General features: G+C 38.0%; 1 pseudogene; it reads right to left on the bottom strand.

Annotated features, from left to right (window-relative positions):
* Positions 1–362: 362 nt before the first annotated feature.
* The window catches only part of LOC109700577 (RNA polymerase II subunit A C-terminal domain phosphatase SSU72 pseudogene), a 36,217-nt pseudogene continuing 20,144 nt past the window's right edge, over positions 363–16,435 (bottom strand).

Raw genomic sequence — 16,435 nt, 5'->3', positions numbered from 1 at the left:
CTCATGTCCAAAGGCTGAGCCCTGAGAACAAAGGGGTCTCACCTTATATACCCTTGCGAGCAGGTTACAGAAGCGAAAAGTAAAGCTTAACCCAAATATGGCTGCATATGACTTAATTGGCTATTTCATTCCCCCAGTGCTATGTGACCTTCTTCATGTTTCAGTTTTTTAACTTTTACCTCTCTGCTATGCCATCCCTTTCCCCTGCTACATTATCAGAACACAACTTGTCTGTTTCTTTTCTGGTCCTTCTCCCTGCAATAAACTGACAAAATGCCTAAAGTAATAACTAACATCAGGAAGAAAAAAGTATGAACAAAAAGAAGCTTAAGATGGCTTCAGAGGGTGCACAGCAGTCTCCTTTAATAGAAGCAGATGGGTGTGCAGGAAGGCCTTGCCACTCTTCTCCTTGAACACCTGCAGCAGCTCTTCAGTCTCATCTTTCAGGTCCTTGATTTTCTGGATACATTGGCACAGCTCACAGATGAGGAATGCTCCAAGGATGGTTTCTTTGCAGTTGTCTGGGATGTCCACATTGATCACGTGCACAAGTTGGCAAGTCTCCTGTTCTCTGGAATTCAGATCTTCTACCACCTAGTAGTAAACTCACTCTTTGCAAATGAGGATCAGATCAAACAGATCGTTGCAGTTCTGGAACTTTTCAGGATGAGGCTTGATTCTCTTATTTTCTGTCCAGCATATGTGAAATGCCATTATGTGTATAGAGAGCTTTATCTTTCTTAATTAGATCCTTATACATCTGATAATAGTTTTGAAATCATAAACATTTGGCTGGTAGGGTGCTGGCCCTGGAAGCTTCACATGTGCTCTTGTTCTAACTGAGAGGACTTTGAATCCTCATTTGCTGAGGATTTTGTGAGCCTCCATGCTTTGGTTCTGGTTGCTCAAGCACACCACAGCCAACTGCAATGGCAAAGATGGCCTGATGCCACACGGTCTGCAACATTTCCTGCTTCGGGACCCTAGCTGAACTGCGATATTCAGACACCAGCAAAATTGCAGCCAGAAGTCAGAAAGTTAGCCAGATTTAGATTTTCAAGCATTCTGTTGTTATATTTTGGGGTTAGGACACTTTCTTTTGCCCTTTAAATTATACTGGGTAAGTTAGGAGCAATTTCTACCAAAGATAGGGCTACAATGAATCACAATATTCAAATATTCCTGAAAGCTGGATATTTGGAGGCTATGTAGAAATAACTATATTCAGATTGTTCCTAGTGTGATTCTGATATGCTAGGATTCTCAGGTAGTGAGAGTCCTTTCTCTGTGCTTAGATTGAAATCAAAGGCAGAAACTCCAACAGAAAGAATCAGAGAAGTTTTATTTGCAGAGATGCAAAGGGAAAGGCTGCATGGGGGGACATGCAGCAGGACCTGGAAACTAGTAGTCCCCTGAAGTTGGGTTGGACATCAGGTTTTACAGTTCTCTTTATTGCCAGTGGGAAGAGTATGTTTCAGTATGAAGATTTTGGCATAAACAGGTGTTTCTTGGGAAGGAGAGGGGGTGTTTCTCTCTGGCTAGTCACCATCTTTGGGGAACATGTGGACCTTCAAAATAGTGGTATATGCTTATAGGAAAGTCCTTAACAATAAAAGGCTTTTTGCAGAATTAACCTGGCTGTTCAGGATTCTTTATGGGAAATCAATCTAGAATCTATGAATTTGGAGGCATTGATCTTGGAAAATGTTATACTGTCAGCAATGTAGCCAACTGAAGTATACAAATGCTCCATGATTAAAATGGCCCCTTTTGTGTAAATGATTTGACCATACACATTGCTCAAATGTGGCAAAAAACTACACTCTAGATAAATGAATTGATAGTACCAAACTCCTCCCTGCTTTGCCTTGCTTTTTGTAAGTCTGATTTGATGATCTGATTTTTTTTTTTTAGTGGAATTGGGATTTGAACTCACGGCTTTGCACTGTCAAAGCAGGGGCTCCACCACTTGAGTCACACCTTCAGTCTATTTTGCTATGGTTATTTTGGAGATTGGGTTTCTGAACTGTTTGCCCAGGCTGGCCTTGAACCTTGATCCTCCTGATCTCAACCTCCCAAATAGGTAGGATTACAGATATGAGCTGGCAGTGCCAAGTGATGATCTAATTCTTATTTCATCTTGTTTTCTCACTTTTGCAGAGGATGTTGCTGTTTGGTGATTTTTTTGAATTAATTTGAGCTTCATTAAGTATTGAAACTTTTAAAATCACTTTAGTATACAGCTTAAACTTTGTGTTTCAGTTTCTAGCCTTGTGAAGTGGGATTGGTTCATAACCACGTAACTGTCAGATTCATCCATTTTCCCCAGAGAGAATTTGTAAAGATCGATTAAATAATTATTACTGTAGTGTTGTTTTGGGTAGATTCTTGAGAGCAAGAGATAATATAAAAATGAAGTAAGTAAGGTTTTGCTGTGATATTATGTCTTGAGACCTTGATGTGACTTTCATTTTGTCTTTATTCTTCCATGCCATAGCACTTCTTTGGGAAATTCATAAAAACTTCTTCCTACAGAATAATTTATTTCTGAGAATCAAATGTCTTTCAACATGTCATGTACTGGTCATTTTCCTAGAAAGGTAGAACAACAGAAATAAAAAACTCTAAAGGTAAAATGGCAATAGAAGTAACTTAGATCAATACTCATTCTTTACAGATGCTGGAACTGAAATTCAACAGTTTTAGCTGAGTTTGCCTTCATTTTTCCTTGTGGGAACTGCCCAACTCCTATTCTCACTGTGAGTATATGGCCAAGATATAGACAGAGTGCTTCATCCTCCTATTAATTGGGTCACTTAAGAGTCACATGGGAACTCTTTTTGGAGTCCATGGAGTAGAGGAATTCTGCTGTGCTGAGGCTACTGAATGTGGAGGCATGAGACTGGAGGTTCCTGGTGTCACCCCATGGGGAGGACATGCCTGAGGGTGAAGCACACAGAATAAAGAGGGAGAGAGTGAGGAAGACACTGACCTTGATAAGTTGGTTCAGCAATTTGATTTCTCAGCTACATGAGGCAATGAATGATTTCACTTTTTGAATTTCTTTTCCATGTAATAAGAAGAGTTCTAACTTGTACATCATGTCTTCTGAATTCAAGTCTTATTATAAAATTCTCTAACATTTTTATTGGTGTGAAAAATGTTCAATTTTATAAGGACAAGACACAATGCAATGGCATATGTTTAACCCTGTAGAATTGAATGTAACTTTGAATGCACAAAGAAACTAATTTCTCCAAATGATCTGAGCAAGTGAAAAATTCACTTCCAGTCATTTTTACATGACTTTCTATTGTAGGAATTATGTCCTTGGTTTCTTATGTCTATATATCTTCTTGTCACTAGATCTTAAGCGTCCTGGGTATTTTTTATCTTTCATTTCTAGTAACAATACTGACAGTACTTAACATTTTTTGAGTGTTCACTATGTGGGCCAGGCACATATTCATATCCTTTAGTTGTTTAACTATCACAGTAAACCAAGAAGGTAGGGAAAATATGCCCACATTCATAGCTCAACAGTGGTGGAGTTGGGATTAAACCCATACTGGCTATGGGTGCCCTGCACATTCCCCTGACTTACAGTGTGCTTAATAAATGCATGTTAAATGAAAGAATAAATATCTCTGACATTAGGATGGGAAACTTTTTCTTGGAGGTGGGAGGGGGGTGTCGCAAGATCTTGCTATGTGGCCCAGATTAGCCTTAAACTATGATCCTCTGCCATAGCTTCCTGACTAACTGGGAGACAGGGAACATTTATGATGCCCATTTTTCATGTGGGGAAACTGAGTCAGTATTAAGATAACTAGACGCTGCATCTCTGGACTTCTACAGGGGTGCTCTTTCCATTATACAATGCTGACTAATGAATCAAAAATGTAGGCAAATATTTCACTTGAAGTTATAAGTAAGATACGTGTCTCATCAGTAGGACTTATATTTTTACAAAAGACTATCTTTTACATTAAAACATTTTAGAGTTGTCTATTTAATACATAAAAATACAATAATGAGAAAGCCACTTAAAATAAAAAATATATGTCTAAGCATTTTCCTCAAGAATGAAGAAAAGAATTAATGTGGGTAAAGGGTGATCAGAATTTTACATAAATATAGCAGGTAGCATTACTTACATTGCTACATATCACGTTAATAACTTGAAAGCAAGTTAAACTGAATATAAACTATTTCTTTTATTTGTAATTTAGAAAGCCTAGACTTATGGGCTCTAGACAAAGATAGGCCATGTTCTCCATGAAAGATTCCTGGAAGCTGAAAAATAAGGTCTTTTAACATTTTGTGATATAACTGTTTTTCTTGGCTTAAGCGTAGGTTTTAAAAAATGGTGCTCATTGTTTTGCTTGTAGTTCTTTTATGCATGGACAACCGTGCTGATGATGCATTCAGTTTAGGAGAATTTTCCAATTGAAAAAGTGCTCTGGAGAAGTTTAAGCGCCATGAATCACCCAAACCTCATCTAAGTCTCGTGAAGGCAAAGGCTGTGAAAGGCAGTCACAGAGAGAAGACATATTGTAGTTGTGCTGCCTGATTCAACTAAATAGAAAAATATTTTGTAAAGACATGAGAATTTCAGGCATCTGGCAGAGTGGTAAGGATAAATGTCATATTCTGTCAGAAAGGCAAAAATGAGTGACCTGCTGCTCACCCTCCTTCCTCTTCCTTTTCCTCTAGGAGGGGCAGATCTAGAATCCCAGTCTCATTCCTATGTAAAATGCAAACCTAAAGTCTCTTGGTTACAGTTACGAAAGCAGCAGCAATGCAATGGGGCATGTCCCCCCTAATCATTTCCTAATGGCTTTGGACATCTAAAACGGTTTTGATCAGGTGAGTAAGTCAATACATTTTTTCAGTGTGAAGGAAGTGAATTGCTCATAATAATAGTCATGGAGCAGCAGCTGCAAATATCTCCTGTGCAAAGGGATTCTTTCCATCCTCATTGTGCAGGCAAGACCTGGCCAGGGTGAGTAGAACTTTTCCACTTCCCTGCTCTTTAAACAGCACTGACTCTGAATACAATATGTATTTTATTCATTTATTTTTGATTTCCCAATCATTAAAACATAATAAATATACCTAATGCCTGGGCCACCTCTTCCCATTTTTATTAGCCCTTAACATTTCCTTAAAAGTATTCTCTTTGAAGGCTTTGAAGTCTTTCCCTTTTTATCTTCCTGATTCCTTGCTCCATTGGGTGGGAAGTTAAAGTTGCCCTGGAACCTACACTGTTCCAGAGAGGCTATGTAGGGAGAGACTCTTAAATGTCCAGTTGAGGTAGGTAAATTAGGGAAAGCTCATAGAAAAATATTACATCTTAGAGTAACCATGCTTTGGCTCAGGAACTGCCCTTACCTGGCTGGGACTACCCATGCCCTACCACACTCATTGATTATTGGTTGGGAATCACCTGGTTACCTCCTTCCCATAGGTTATGATAGGTTTTAAAAACACCTGTTTCTCAGCTTCGGTTGTCCATTTGGACCCCAGCATGCTTCCCTTTGTATTTCTCTTCCCTAACTTTTAATAAATTCCATTTATACCCATGTGTCCTGCCATGGATTCTACCACATGGGACAAAGAATTTGGAAGTCTTCTGATCATAAACTAAACCAGCACTGTTAACACAGCTTGCTCTGTATCTATCCCATTGCTAGCTTAACAACAATGAAGGCAATATGATTACTACATGGGATGGATTTGTGGTAATTAATTTACATTTTTCTTTGACCTTTACTCTTTCCTTTCTCCCACCTTCTTAAGGGAGGCAACCCTGGTGGAGGCTTTTTCAAAATGCTTACCATACTCCCCAGAATTTGAAATACGCCTGTCTGTAGGGTAAGAGTGCATACAGGGCTCTTCTGAGTACCACATCACTGGGCAGGCTGGATTTTGGAATTTTGAAATCCCTACATCTTGTGGAGCCTTATCTCTTTACAACTGCCTCATTCTGGTCCCAGGCAGCCCGTGCAGCAGCATACTTCTTCCTCAGTTCGACAATTCTATGGGACTCTCCTTTGTGCTGTTAGCTTATTTTCTTATTACACTCTCTTAATTCATAGCCATTAATTCAATTTTTTTCTCAAAGGCTTAATAAAATTGTCTTCATTTAAAGTAAATACCACAAGTTCAACTGGCTATAGGCAACCGTTGGCCAGGTAAATGCAGCCTTGACCCCTGGGCCTGAACAACTAGGCTTATTTGAGTACACCATTAGAACAGTTCTAAAGTTTACAAAAAGATGTAAATCCTAGTTCAGTAGTGATAGTGGGTTGGGGTCAATAGACAATAAAAATGATGGTGAGATCCGGGTGCAGAGTGGCTCCTACATGTAATCCGAGCTACTTGGGTGACTGAGATGGAGAGGGTTGCCAAATAGCTGAATGTGGTGGCATGCACCTGTCATCCCAAGCTACCTGGGAGACTGAGATCAGTAATTGCAGGCCAGTCCATCTTGATGAAAAAGCTGAGCATGGTGGTGCATACCTGTTATCCCACTGATGATTTAAAGCATAAAATAGGAGGATCACAGTCCAGGCCATCCTGGGCAAAAAGTGACACCCTATCTCCAAAATAACCAGAGCAAAAAGAACTGCGACTCAAGTGGTAGAGCACCTGCCTAGCAAGTGTGAAGCCCTGAGGTCAAACCCCAGAACTAAAAAAATAATAATAATTAAAAAGATGATGAGACTGCCTGTCTGTAAGGTCTCTGGAGTTTCTTGGAACCCCTCCATTTTCTGGACTATACCTTCAGCACTACATCAGGATGTGACTGTACTACATATTATATGTGGAGATATATTTGGAACCTGAAGCTTAATTTTCCTTTGCCAACAAACAAATCCATATGTATACTGGTAGCAGATCACACTACCAGTATACTCCAACTGTGAAATGACTTACGAGGTGATGGTTTAATTACACAGCACTAATGTACTGCTTATTGTTTGCCTACTTTGTTTTCCCAAACCATATGGTTTTACTTTCCTGTCCCTAGGTCTAGAGGTATGCATGCAGCCTGCCTTTAATGGGTTATTGGACAATGATGTGTTTCTTAGTTGCTATATGTACAACCAAGACTCACACATTTTTCCTTTGATGGCTTGGGTCTTACAAATATTGTAGCTTAACAGATTAAGAAATGGAGGGTCCAGCATGATGGTAATTAAGGGAAAGAACGAAAAGAAACAGGAGAACCACAGATTTCCCAGAAAACCACGGGGTAAAGCCGAGAGCAAATTGCACCAAAGGGCCTGGGTTCAATTTCCGGTTGTGCTAATGACAACTTGTAAGACTTGATCAGTTTGTTTCCTCTATAAGGCTTGTAGTTCCTCATTTTGGAATAGGGCTAATACCACTCCTTATTTCACAGTGTGGTTGTAAGCATAAAACAAATGAAATAATGCCTAGGAAGATACTGCATAATATGTGAAGCACACCATAGGTGAAGTCGTTAGGAGTATGACCCGAATACTCTTAGTCTAATTATTCTCAGACTTTCAACATGTACTGAGAGAGGTCCCTTGTGTTTCCAACAAGAACTTGGAAAAATTCAGATGCTTCCTACCCATGGTTTCTCTCATTTCTCCTTTCCATTTCCATTCTTTCTCTAAAAAGTGAGACTCTCATGAACTTGTTTTCTTCTTGGATAACTAGCAAGTAATCCACCAGTGTAAAGAAGTCCAGTTGATTCCCATTATTTATAGTAATTGTGTTCTAGAAATTTTCCATCAACACTGAGTTAGTAAACCCTGAACCATTCATCCCTGGGGAAATAGAGGATTAGGTTAATGAGAGCCTCTGGTCAAAACATTTTTGTCAATCAATCAATGTTTTATGCATTTTTGTGGTTGTTATTTAACATGTAGTATTGGTTCATTAACATTAAATTTATGGTCAGTACCACTACCACTTATTCTTGAAGGAAGCTTATCAAACACACTTATTTTGTCCATGAGGAGCATCACAGCCTTTATGTGCTTGGGAACACTAAAAAACAGTTGAGCAGGTTGTTTGGGAGCTATTTTAAACAGCAAAATAACCAACCAAAAGCCCCCAAATACCAAAGAGTAGCACTGAATAGACTGTGAAAAGGACACTTATGTATCAGAGCTGAGACAAGAAGGCCAAGTGTCACTTTGTTCAACATCAGCTGGGAATGTACATGCTCAGCGAGTCAGATTTTTTTTTTTGTAGCACTCTGTACAAGTGCACAAATGACCATGAATGTGCTGTGGTATTTGCCATTGATATTAAAAATGAAGTTTAGTGAGTAGATGAATTTGCAAATATGGAAATCACAAATCGAAAGGGTTGACTGTACCTCTGGAGGGCAGAATGAGGACTGACCAGTGGAAGTCATAGGAAGCAGTTTTCAAATGACTTTAAAAAAGAAAGTATTTCCTATAATTGCAATTGTGCAGCAAGAAAGCTTCTATTCTTGCCTATGTTCTAGTAGAAGGGGCAATGGTTTAAATTGACTTTGGAAAAGAATATAGCTCCTGAGAGAAAGCCACAGGCTAGGAGATGAGTGAGTGATGACTGAAGAGAGAATATGAAAAAAGTCAAATAGTTACCATTGCTATTGATCATTCTCTAAAATCGATCTCCATTTTCTTATACCCAAAATGGAAATTCAATCAGGCCAATACCCAGCACTGTATATTAAAAAAAAAAAAAAAAAAAGCAGTGCTCTTTGAAGTGGAAACATGTGCGTAAGTGTCCTTTATTCTTGCAAGCTGTCAGATGTTAGAAGCCACAAGCAGCACTTAGTAGATTATAAAACAGTGATGGGAAAAATGCTCCGAGATAAGAAAAGGTCACCGAACTGGAAGAGTAAGCTCTTCAGTAAATCATTGGAACATAAAAGAAAGTTCTCTGGGAAGAAGTCACTTTCAGAAATGCATAACCAAAGCAGGCAGAGAGAACATGTCTTCCTGAAGGTTTTAACAATCTAGAGTGCTACATTAACAGGAAGCAACTGTACTCTTTGCTTCCAAATATAGAACAAAAGGACTCCTAAATAAAACAAGTTATTTAATCATCAGGCCCTTAATTAAGGGCACACAGAAAAATTCGATGCTTAAATTTAAAATGTATTTTCAAAGGCTGGGTTGGGGAAAACACACCACAGCTAATTTTAGGCTTTAATTATTTATTTTTTGAGGGTATTAGCGTTTGAACTCAGGGTTTTAGATTTGCTAAGCCATCACTCTAACACTTGAGCCATGCCTCCAGACCTCAGAATCACTTTTAAATATGTTTTTCTTCCATTTCCTACAAAGAGGAAGAGAGGAATTCCAGAAAAACATTCAACTGAGACTGCTTTTAAAGCAGAGCCAAATAGAGTAGCAACAAATCTGTTCATTCCCATCCCAGGCTGGCTTGTCTCCTTGAATTGGATTATGGAGATCTTCCTGTGGAGCTTGTTCCCATTTGCTTTTGCTGGGATTTTATAGATTCTGCAACAGTGGGAAGTTGGTTCACATCCACTCATGGGGCCAGGCTGGGTTTCTGATCTCTCCCTCTTTACCACTCCCAGCTCTGGGCAGGCAGCCGGCAGTCCTAGAGATTCTTTGAGGTTGTGGTGTTTTGAATTTCACATATGAGAGAGTCCTCCCTGGGTTCCAGCAGGATAACCCAGCTCCCCACTTAGCAAGGGTCTGGACTCATCCTCTGCACACCCCAAAACCTATTCTTGAATGCCTCAGGACTGTTCAGTTCAGCTTTTACTCAATGCTTTGCTCTTTAGTTCTGTCCATTTCTAAAAATTGACCTTTGCTGTCCTGCTTTCAAGCTAGCCAACATATTAAGGCAAGAAACTCTAGAATTTTAATGTATTTACAGTAGGGGCTAGGAGTATTTTCTTGTTCCTGCTGTCTGTCAAAATAAAGAGAATAGTACTCCCCAAACCAAATCATTAATCTTGAAAAGTCTCACACTTTCAAAAAAGTTGAAGAAATGGATTAATGACAACCAGATACCCTTCATGTAGATTCAACAATTGCTAATGTGTGGCCACATTTGTTTTCCACCTAGCTTTGCTTATATTTTGCTGAACTATTGAAAGTAAGTTGTACAGATAAAGCCATGACTTAAATATACTTCAGCATACATCTACTGACCTTGGGGTATATACCATCATAACTTATTTGCTATTATCACAAAATGTGACAATAATTCTATGTAAGCTAGTATGCAGTTTGTCTTCCAATGTCCCCTCAAATGTCTTTCATAGCTTTTAAACAATAAGCATAGGAGTAATCTAAAGTTCACACATTACACTTTGTAGTCTTGGTCTTTAGAACAACATCTCTTTTTTTAATTTCTGAATTATTATTTTTTTTATTATTCATATGTGCTTACAATGCTTGGGTCATTTCTCCCCCCTGCCCCCACCCCCTCTCTTACCACCCACCCTGCCCCCTCCCTCTCCCCCACACCCCCTCGATACCCAGCAGAAACTATTTTGCCCTTATCTCTAATTTTGTTGAAGAGAGAGTATAAGCAATAATAGGAAGGAACAAGGGTTTTTGCTAGTTGAGATAAGGATAGCTATGCAGGGAGTTGGCTCGCATTGATTTCCTGTGCATGTGTGTTACCTTCTAGGTTAATTCTTTTTGATCTAACCTTTTCTCTAGCTCCTGGTCCCCTTTTCTTATTGGCCTCAGTTGCTTTAAAGTATCTGCTTTAGTTTCTCTGCATTGAGGGCAACAAATGCTATCTAGTTTTTTAGGTGTCTTACCTATCCTCATATCTCCCTTGTGTGCTCTCGCTTTTATCATGTGCTCAAAGTCCAATCCCTTGTTGTGTTTGCCCTTGATCTAATGTCCGCATATGAGGGAGAACATATGATTTTTGGTCTTTTGGGCCAGGCTAACCTCACTCAGAATGATGTTCTTCAATTCCATCCATTTACCAGTGAATGATAACATTTCATTCTTCTTCATGGCTGCCATTGTGTATTAATACCACATTTTCTTGATCCATTCGTCAGTAGTGGGGCATCTTGGTTTAGAACAACACTCTTATCTTTTTATTTTTCATGGTACTGTTGTTTTGGAACAGTTCAGTCTGTCTTGTAGAATGTTCCACATTCCAAAATGTTTAGATTGTTTCTTCATGGCGAGATTTTTTTTTTGTATTGTTCCAAAATATGCACAACATAAAATTTACTATTTTAACTTTTTTTTGGTCATACTGAGCTTTGAACTCAGGGCCTTACACTTGCCAGGTAAGTGATCTGCCACTTCAGCCACACCTCTAGCCCCATTTTAGCTTTTTAAAATGTGTCTTAGCATTAAGTACATTCACATTGTTAGCAGCCCTCACCATCATCTACCTTGAGAATTTGTTCATCATTCCAAAATGGAATTCTGTTCTTCTTAATCAGAAGCCCCCCATTCTGTGTCCTCCCTGGTAGCCACCATTCTGCTTTCTGTCTTGATGAACTGGACAATTCTGGTGACTTATTTAAGTGGAATGATACAATATTTGTTCCATTTTTTTCTGGCTTATTTCACTTAGCATAGGTTCACTCGTGTTGAAGTATGTTGGAATTTCTTTCTTTTCTTTTTCTCTTTCAGTGCTTGGGATCCAATGCAGGGCCTTACACAAGCTGGGCACATACTGCATCACTAAGCCCCATCCTTGGGAACCTTAGTCTTTTTGAGGGCTGAGTAATACCTCACAATATTTATAGCTACATTTTGTTTAGTCACTCATCCATGATGGACATTTGAGCTGTTTTCACCTTTTGGCTATTGCAGATAATGCTATTATGAACATTGGTCTAGAAATGTCTTTTTGAATCTCTGAAATTTAATTTTCATGATTAGATTTAATTTTTTGTTGTTGCTTGGCCAATGTAGTGAAGAGGTAAAGTTGTATACTTCTTATTGCATCATAGTCACGTTAGGTGACACTTTAATGTCCGTTTTCCTCTATTAATGATGCTAAATTTGACCCTTTGGCTAAGGTGGTAACTATTAGATTTCTCCACTGTAAAACTGCCTTTGTCTTTTTTTGTAGTTAGTAAGTAGTTTATGGGATAATATTTTGAGATATGTATCTACTGTTTCTGTTTCTTGAAAATTTTCTTTCATTTCAGCATTTATTAATGAGTCTTACCAGAATTATTACATTGGTGATTGTGAAATGGCCGCTTTTCCAATGCAATTATACACTATTTAGTTGGAAGTTCACTCTAAAGAGCTTTTTCTCTGATTAGTACTAGTAGTGGATTTTTTCAAAGTGACCAAATTATCTTCAGTGGGAGCCCCCTTAATACTGGCCAATGGGAAAAAGAAAGTTGCCTCATAGGGTTGATAAAATATTTAAATGAGTCAATGCATAATGTTTGGGTCATAGTTGGTACCTAATAATGGTTATTTTGGGTAGAGCTTTTACAGCTCAAAGGACCCTGTAACTGCCTGTGCATCTGAATATATTATAGCTCCTTGCATCTCTTCAGAGCAATAGGACCACAAATGAATTCATAAGATGCAAAAGTAACTAAGTGGTGCTGCTAAAATTGCATAGACATAGGCAAAAAAAACAAGCCTTGTCCTAAATCTCACACCTGATATTAGGATTAATTTATACTGCATCATAGACTTAAATGTAAAACATAAAACTTTTAGAAAAATCATAAGAGAAAATCTTCAGCATGTGGGATTAGAAGAGAGTTCTTAGGCTTTACATCAACAGCAAAATCAGAAAGGAAAAAATTGATAAATTGGATTTCACTAACACTAAAAATTTGGGCTGGTGGTGTAGGACAAGTGGTAGAGCACCCACTTAGCAAGCATGAGGCCCTGAGTTCAAACCCCAGTACAACCCCCCCAAATTATATTCTCATATCCCACTCCCAGAGATTCTGATTAAGTCAGTCTGACAAAGGACTTAGGAATCTGCATTTTCAATAGTTCCATCTACGCTTCTGATTCAGGGAGGTCATGGAACACACTGCAAAACTCTCATCTATGCCATTTCAAGGGAAACATGTGGGATATGTTCTCCCATATTTCCAATTCAAATTTAGCATCCCAGGGTTATTTTCCTTGCCATGTCTTATTCTATATTTGTGTCTTCTCCCCTTGCAGAGAAAACTAGTAGTCCTGATAACATTAGTGGATTTCCTTATTTGTTTCATCCTATAGTACAAGATATTTTGAAAATTATAATACCAATATTCCTCTAATAGTAAGTCCACCAAGTAAAGCATGTTGTTACTTTGCAATTTTTGTCCTTAGATGAAATTGATAGAATACTATGTTCAAAAGTTACTTGAGCTGATTCTTTTCTCCTGGAAGTTCTAATTACTTAATATCAATTATATATACATTCAGTTTACTTTGTTTTTGCTTGTATCACAATTTAGCATCTTATTTTTCATCCTTTTTGATAGCCTTTTAGTTTTGGGGTATGTCAAATATTTATGTAGCTAAAAATACAAAGTGGTTACTGGGTGTGGTGACATATGCCTATAATCCTAGCTACTTAGAGGGTGGAGGCAGGAAGATCATGGGTTGGAGGCCAGACTGGATAAAGTTAGTGAGACGCTATCTCAGAAAAAAAAAAAAAAAACAAGCAAGCAGAAAAAGGCTGCAGGTGTATGACTCAAGTGGTAGAGTGTTTGCTTAGCATGGGATTTGCCAGGTCCAGTACTGAAAAAAAAAAAATCAAAATAATATAAAAAGTGTACTCAGGGAAGCTCACATTTCTTTCTCTGATTGTTTCTGCCTTCATTCCCCATTACAGATCACTAAATTTTTTTTTTTTGGTTTATAATTACAGTATTTCTTTTTAAAATAATTTTGTATATACTTACTTTCTCCTTATTACACTAAAGGTAGCATACTATATATACTGTTTTGTAACTTGCTTTTTTAACTTAAAAATATATCCTGATAATTCCCTCTGCATCAACTCGTCAGAAAGGTACATTTTTAGTAAATATTTGATGATTGAAATCTGACTGAATATTAATCATGCAGGGTTAAAGAAGAAAAATATTACAGAAGGATCAAACCGAAACACTTTGCATTTGAACTCTGAAATACATTTGTGTATTCTCGATTCCATTCTATAAGAAATTTAAGGTTGCTGACTCATGGGAGAACTTTTTTTTTTTTGGGGGGGTGGTACTGGGGTTTGAACTGAGGACTTCATACTTGCTAAGCAGGTACTCTCCCCATTTAAGCTGCTCTGCCAGTCCTCATGGGATAACTCTTAAGGAAAAGACAATACTCTGTAAAGAATGGGGTATCATTTGCTGATAAAAGCTTTTGTTTCAAAGGAGATGAGTTTTACATTGTTTCGAGTTTCATTACTTAAAATACTCTAGTTGCCTCCCCTTCCCAAATGTTCAGACATATTCTTTTTATCCTACTGCAATTTTGTTTGTGTTTAGTTTGCATCTGTGGGAGTAGCTATTTTTTAACAGTGAAATCTTCCTTTTCATTCCGAACTGATCTCAAAACTTTTTTCATGGCCGGCTGGTCCACTCTGGAGACTTTACAGGAAGAATTGTCTTGCAGGAGCTTCTAGAAACAGCAGACCTCTTGGGAAAACTTGACACTGCTCACAGTTGGGGTGGTTAGAAAAGTAGCAGAAAAACTTCTGTAGAAGCAGATTTGGATATGCTTGCAAAAGAGTCAGAACTTCCCAGGTGGGTGCATTTAACAGAGCTATACTAATTTATCATAATTTGTTTTAAAAATCCTTGTGTGAAGTAAGAAAAATATCAAAAGTGTATATTTAACAAAATAAAGTGCCCAGAAATGACCCCAGGCATTTATAGCCAACTCATTCTTGAGAAAGGCACCAAAAACATGTTGGGGAAGGGACAGTCTCTTCAAGAAAAGGTGCTGGGTCAACTGGATGGCCAACATTGCAGAAGGTTAATCTCTATCTCTCACCCTATGTAAAAATAAACTCAAATGGATCAAAGATCTAAATGTAAGACCTGAAAACCTATGAAACCACTAGAAGAAAACATAGGGAAACACTGCATGACATCAGTATGGACCACTTTTTTTTTTTTTGATAAAACTTCTAAAGTACAAAAAATGAAAGTAAAAATAGACAAGAATGACATCAGATGAAGAAGCTTCCACACAGCACAGGAAATAATAGACAGAGGGAAGAAACAATCTGCAGAAGGGGAGAAAAATTTTGCAAACTATACATCTAAAAAGGATCAAAATCTAGAATATATAAAGAACTTAAAAATCCTCAATTATAAAAAACTAAATGTCCAATTAAAAAAAAGGACACTTTAAAAAAGGAGATATGAACAGACACTTTATTTTTTTCTTTCACTTTTTTTATTGTTTTATTATTCATATGTGCATACAAGGCTTGGGTCATTTTTCCCCCCTGCCCCCACCCCCTCCCTTACCACCCACTCCGCCCCTTCCCTCTCCCCCCCCTCAATACCCAGCACAAACTATTTTGCCCTTATCTCTAATTTTGTTGAAGAGAGAGTATAAGCAATAATAGGAAGGAACAAGTGTTTTTGCTGATTGAGATAAGGATAGCTATACAGGGAGTTGACTCACATTAATTTCCACAAACAGACACTTTAAAGGAGAGTTCAAATGGCTGATAGATTTATAAAACAAATGCCCACCTACACTAGCCATTAGAGAAATTCAAGTCAAAGTCACAATGAGATGTCATCTTACCCCAGTTAGAATGGCCACCATCAAAAAGAAAAAACTAACAAGTGCTGGTGAAAATGTGGGAAAAGGAATTCTCATATACTGGTAGTCAGAATGTAAGTTAGTCCAACCGCTATGAGAACATTATGGAGGTTTCTAAAAAAAGTAAAAGTAGACTTACTATATGGTCCAGCTATTTCACTTTTGGATGTATAGCCAAAGGAAATGATATTAGCCTATCAGAGACACTTGCATACTAAGATGCCCATCGAAGGATGAATAGATAATGAAGAAGATGTAGTATACCTACATGATGGAATATTATTCAGCTATAAAAGAATGAAATCCTATCATTATCAGCCAAATTGATAGAACCTGAGGACATTATGTTAAGCAAAATAAGATGGAGAAAGGCAAATACTTCATGTTCTCTCCATATGTAGATGTTAAGATTGGTCAGCATGTATCATCGTGATTAATAGAGGCTGGGAGGGATGGAAGCCAAGAGGGCAGAATAGGAGGTTAGGTAACGGGTACCCAAACACAGTTAGATAGTTCAGTTGTTCTACAGAGCAGTGGTGATGGTGGGGAGTATAGTTCACAACCACTTATTGTATATTTTACTAGTAACCAGAAGACTTGAGCTCAAAGTCTCCAAACACAAAGATAGAAAAGTTAGTTACCCTGATTTGATCAGTATGTATTATATTCATGTATTGAAATATCACACT

The sequence above is a fragment of the Castor canadensis genome, chromosome 4 (genome assembly GCF_047511655.1).
Source record: "Castor canadensis chromosome 4, mCasCan1.hap1v2, whole genome shotgun sequence".
Taxonomy (NCBI): Eukaryota; Metazoa; Chordata; class Mammalia; order Rodentia; family Castoridae; genus Castor; species Castor canadensis.
This window is presented reverse-complemented; position numbering and strand designations above follow the sequence as displayed.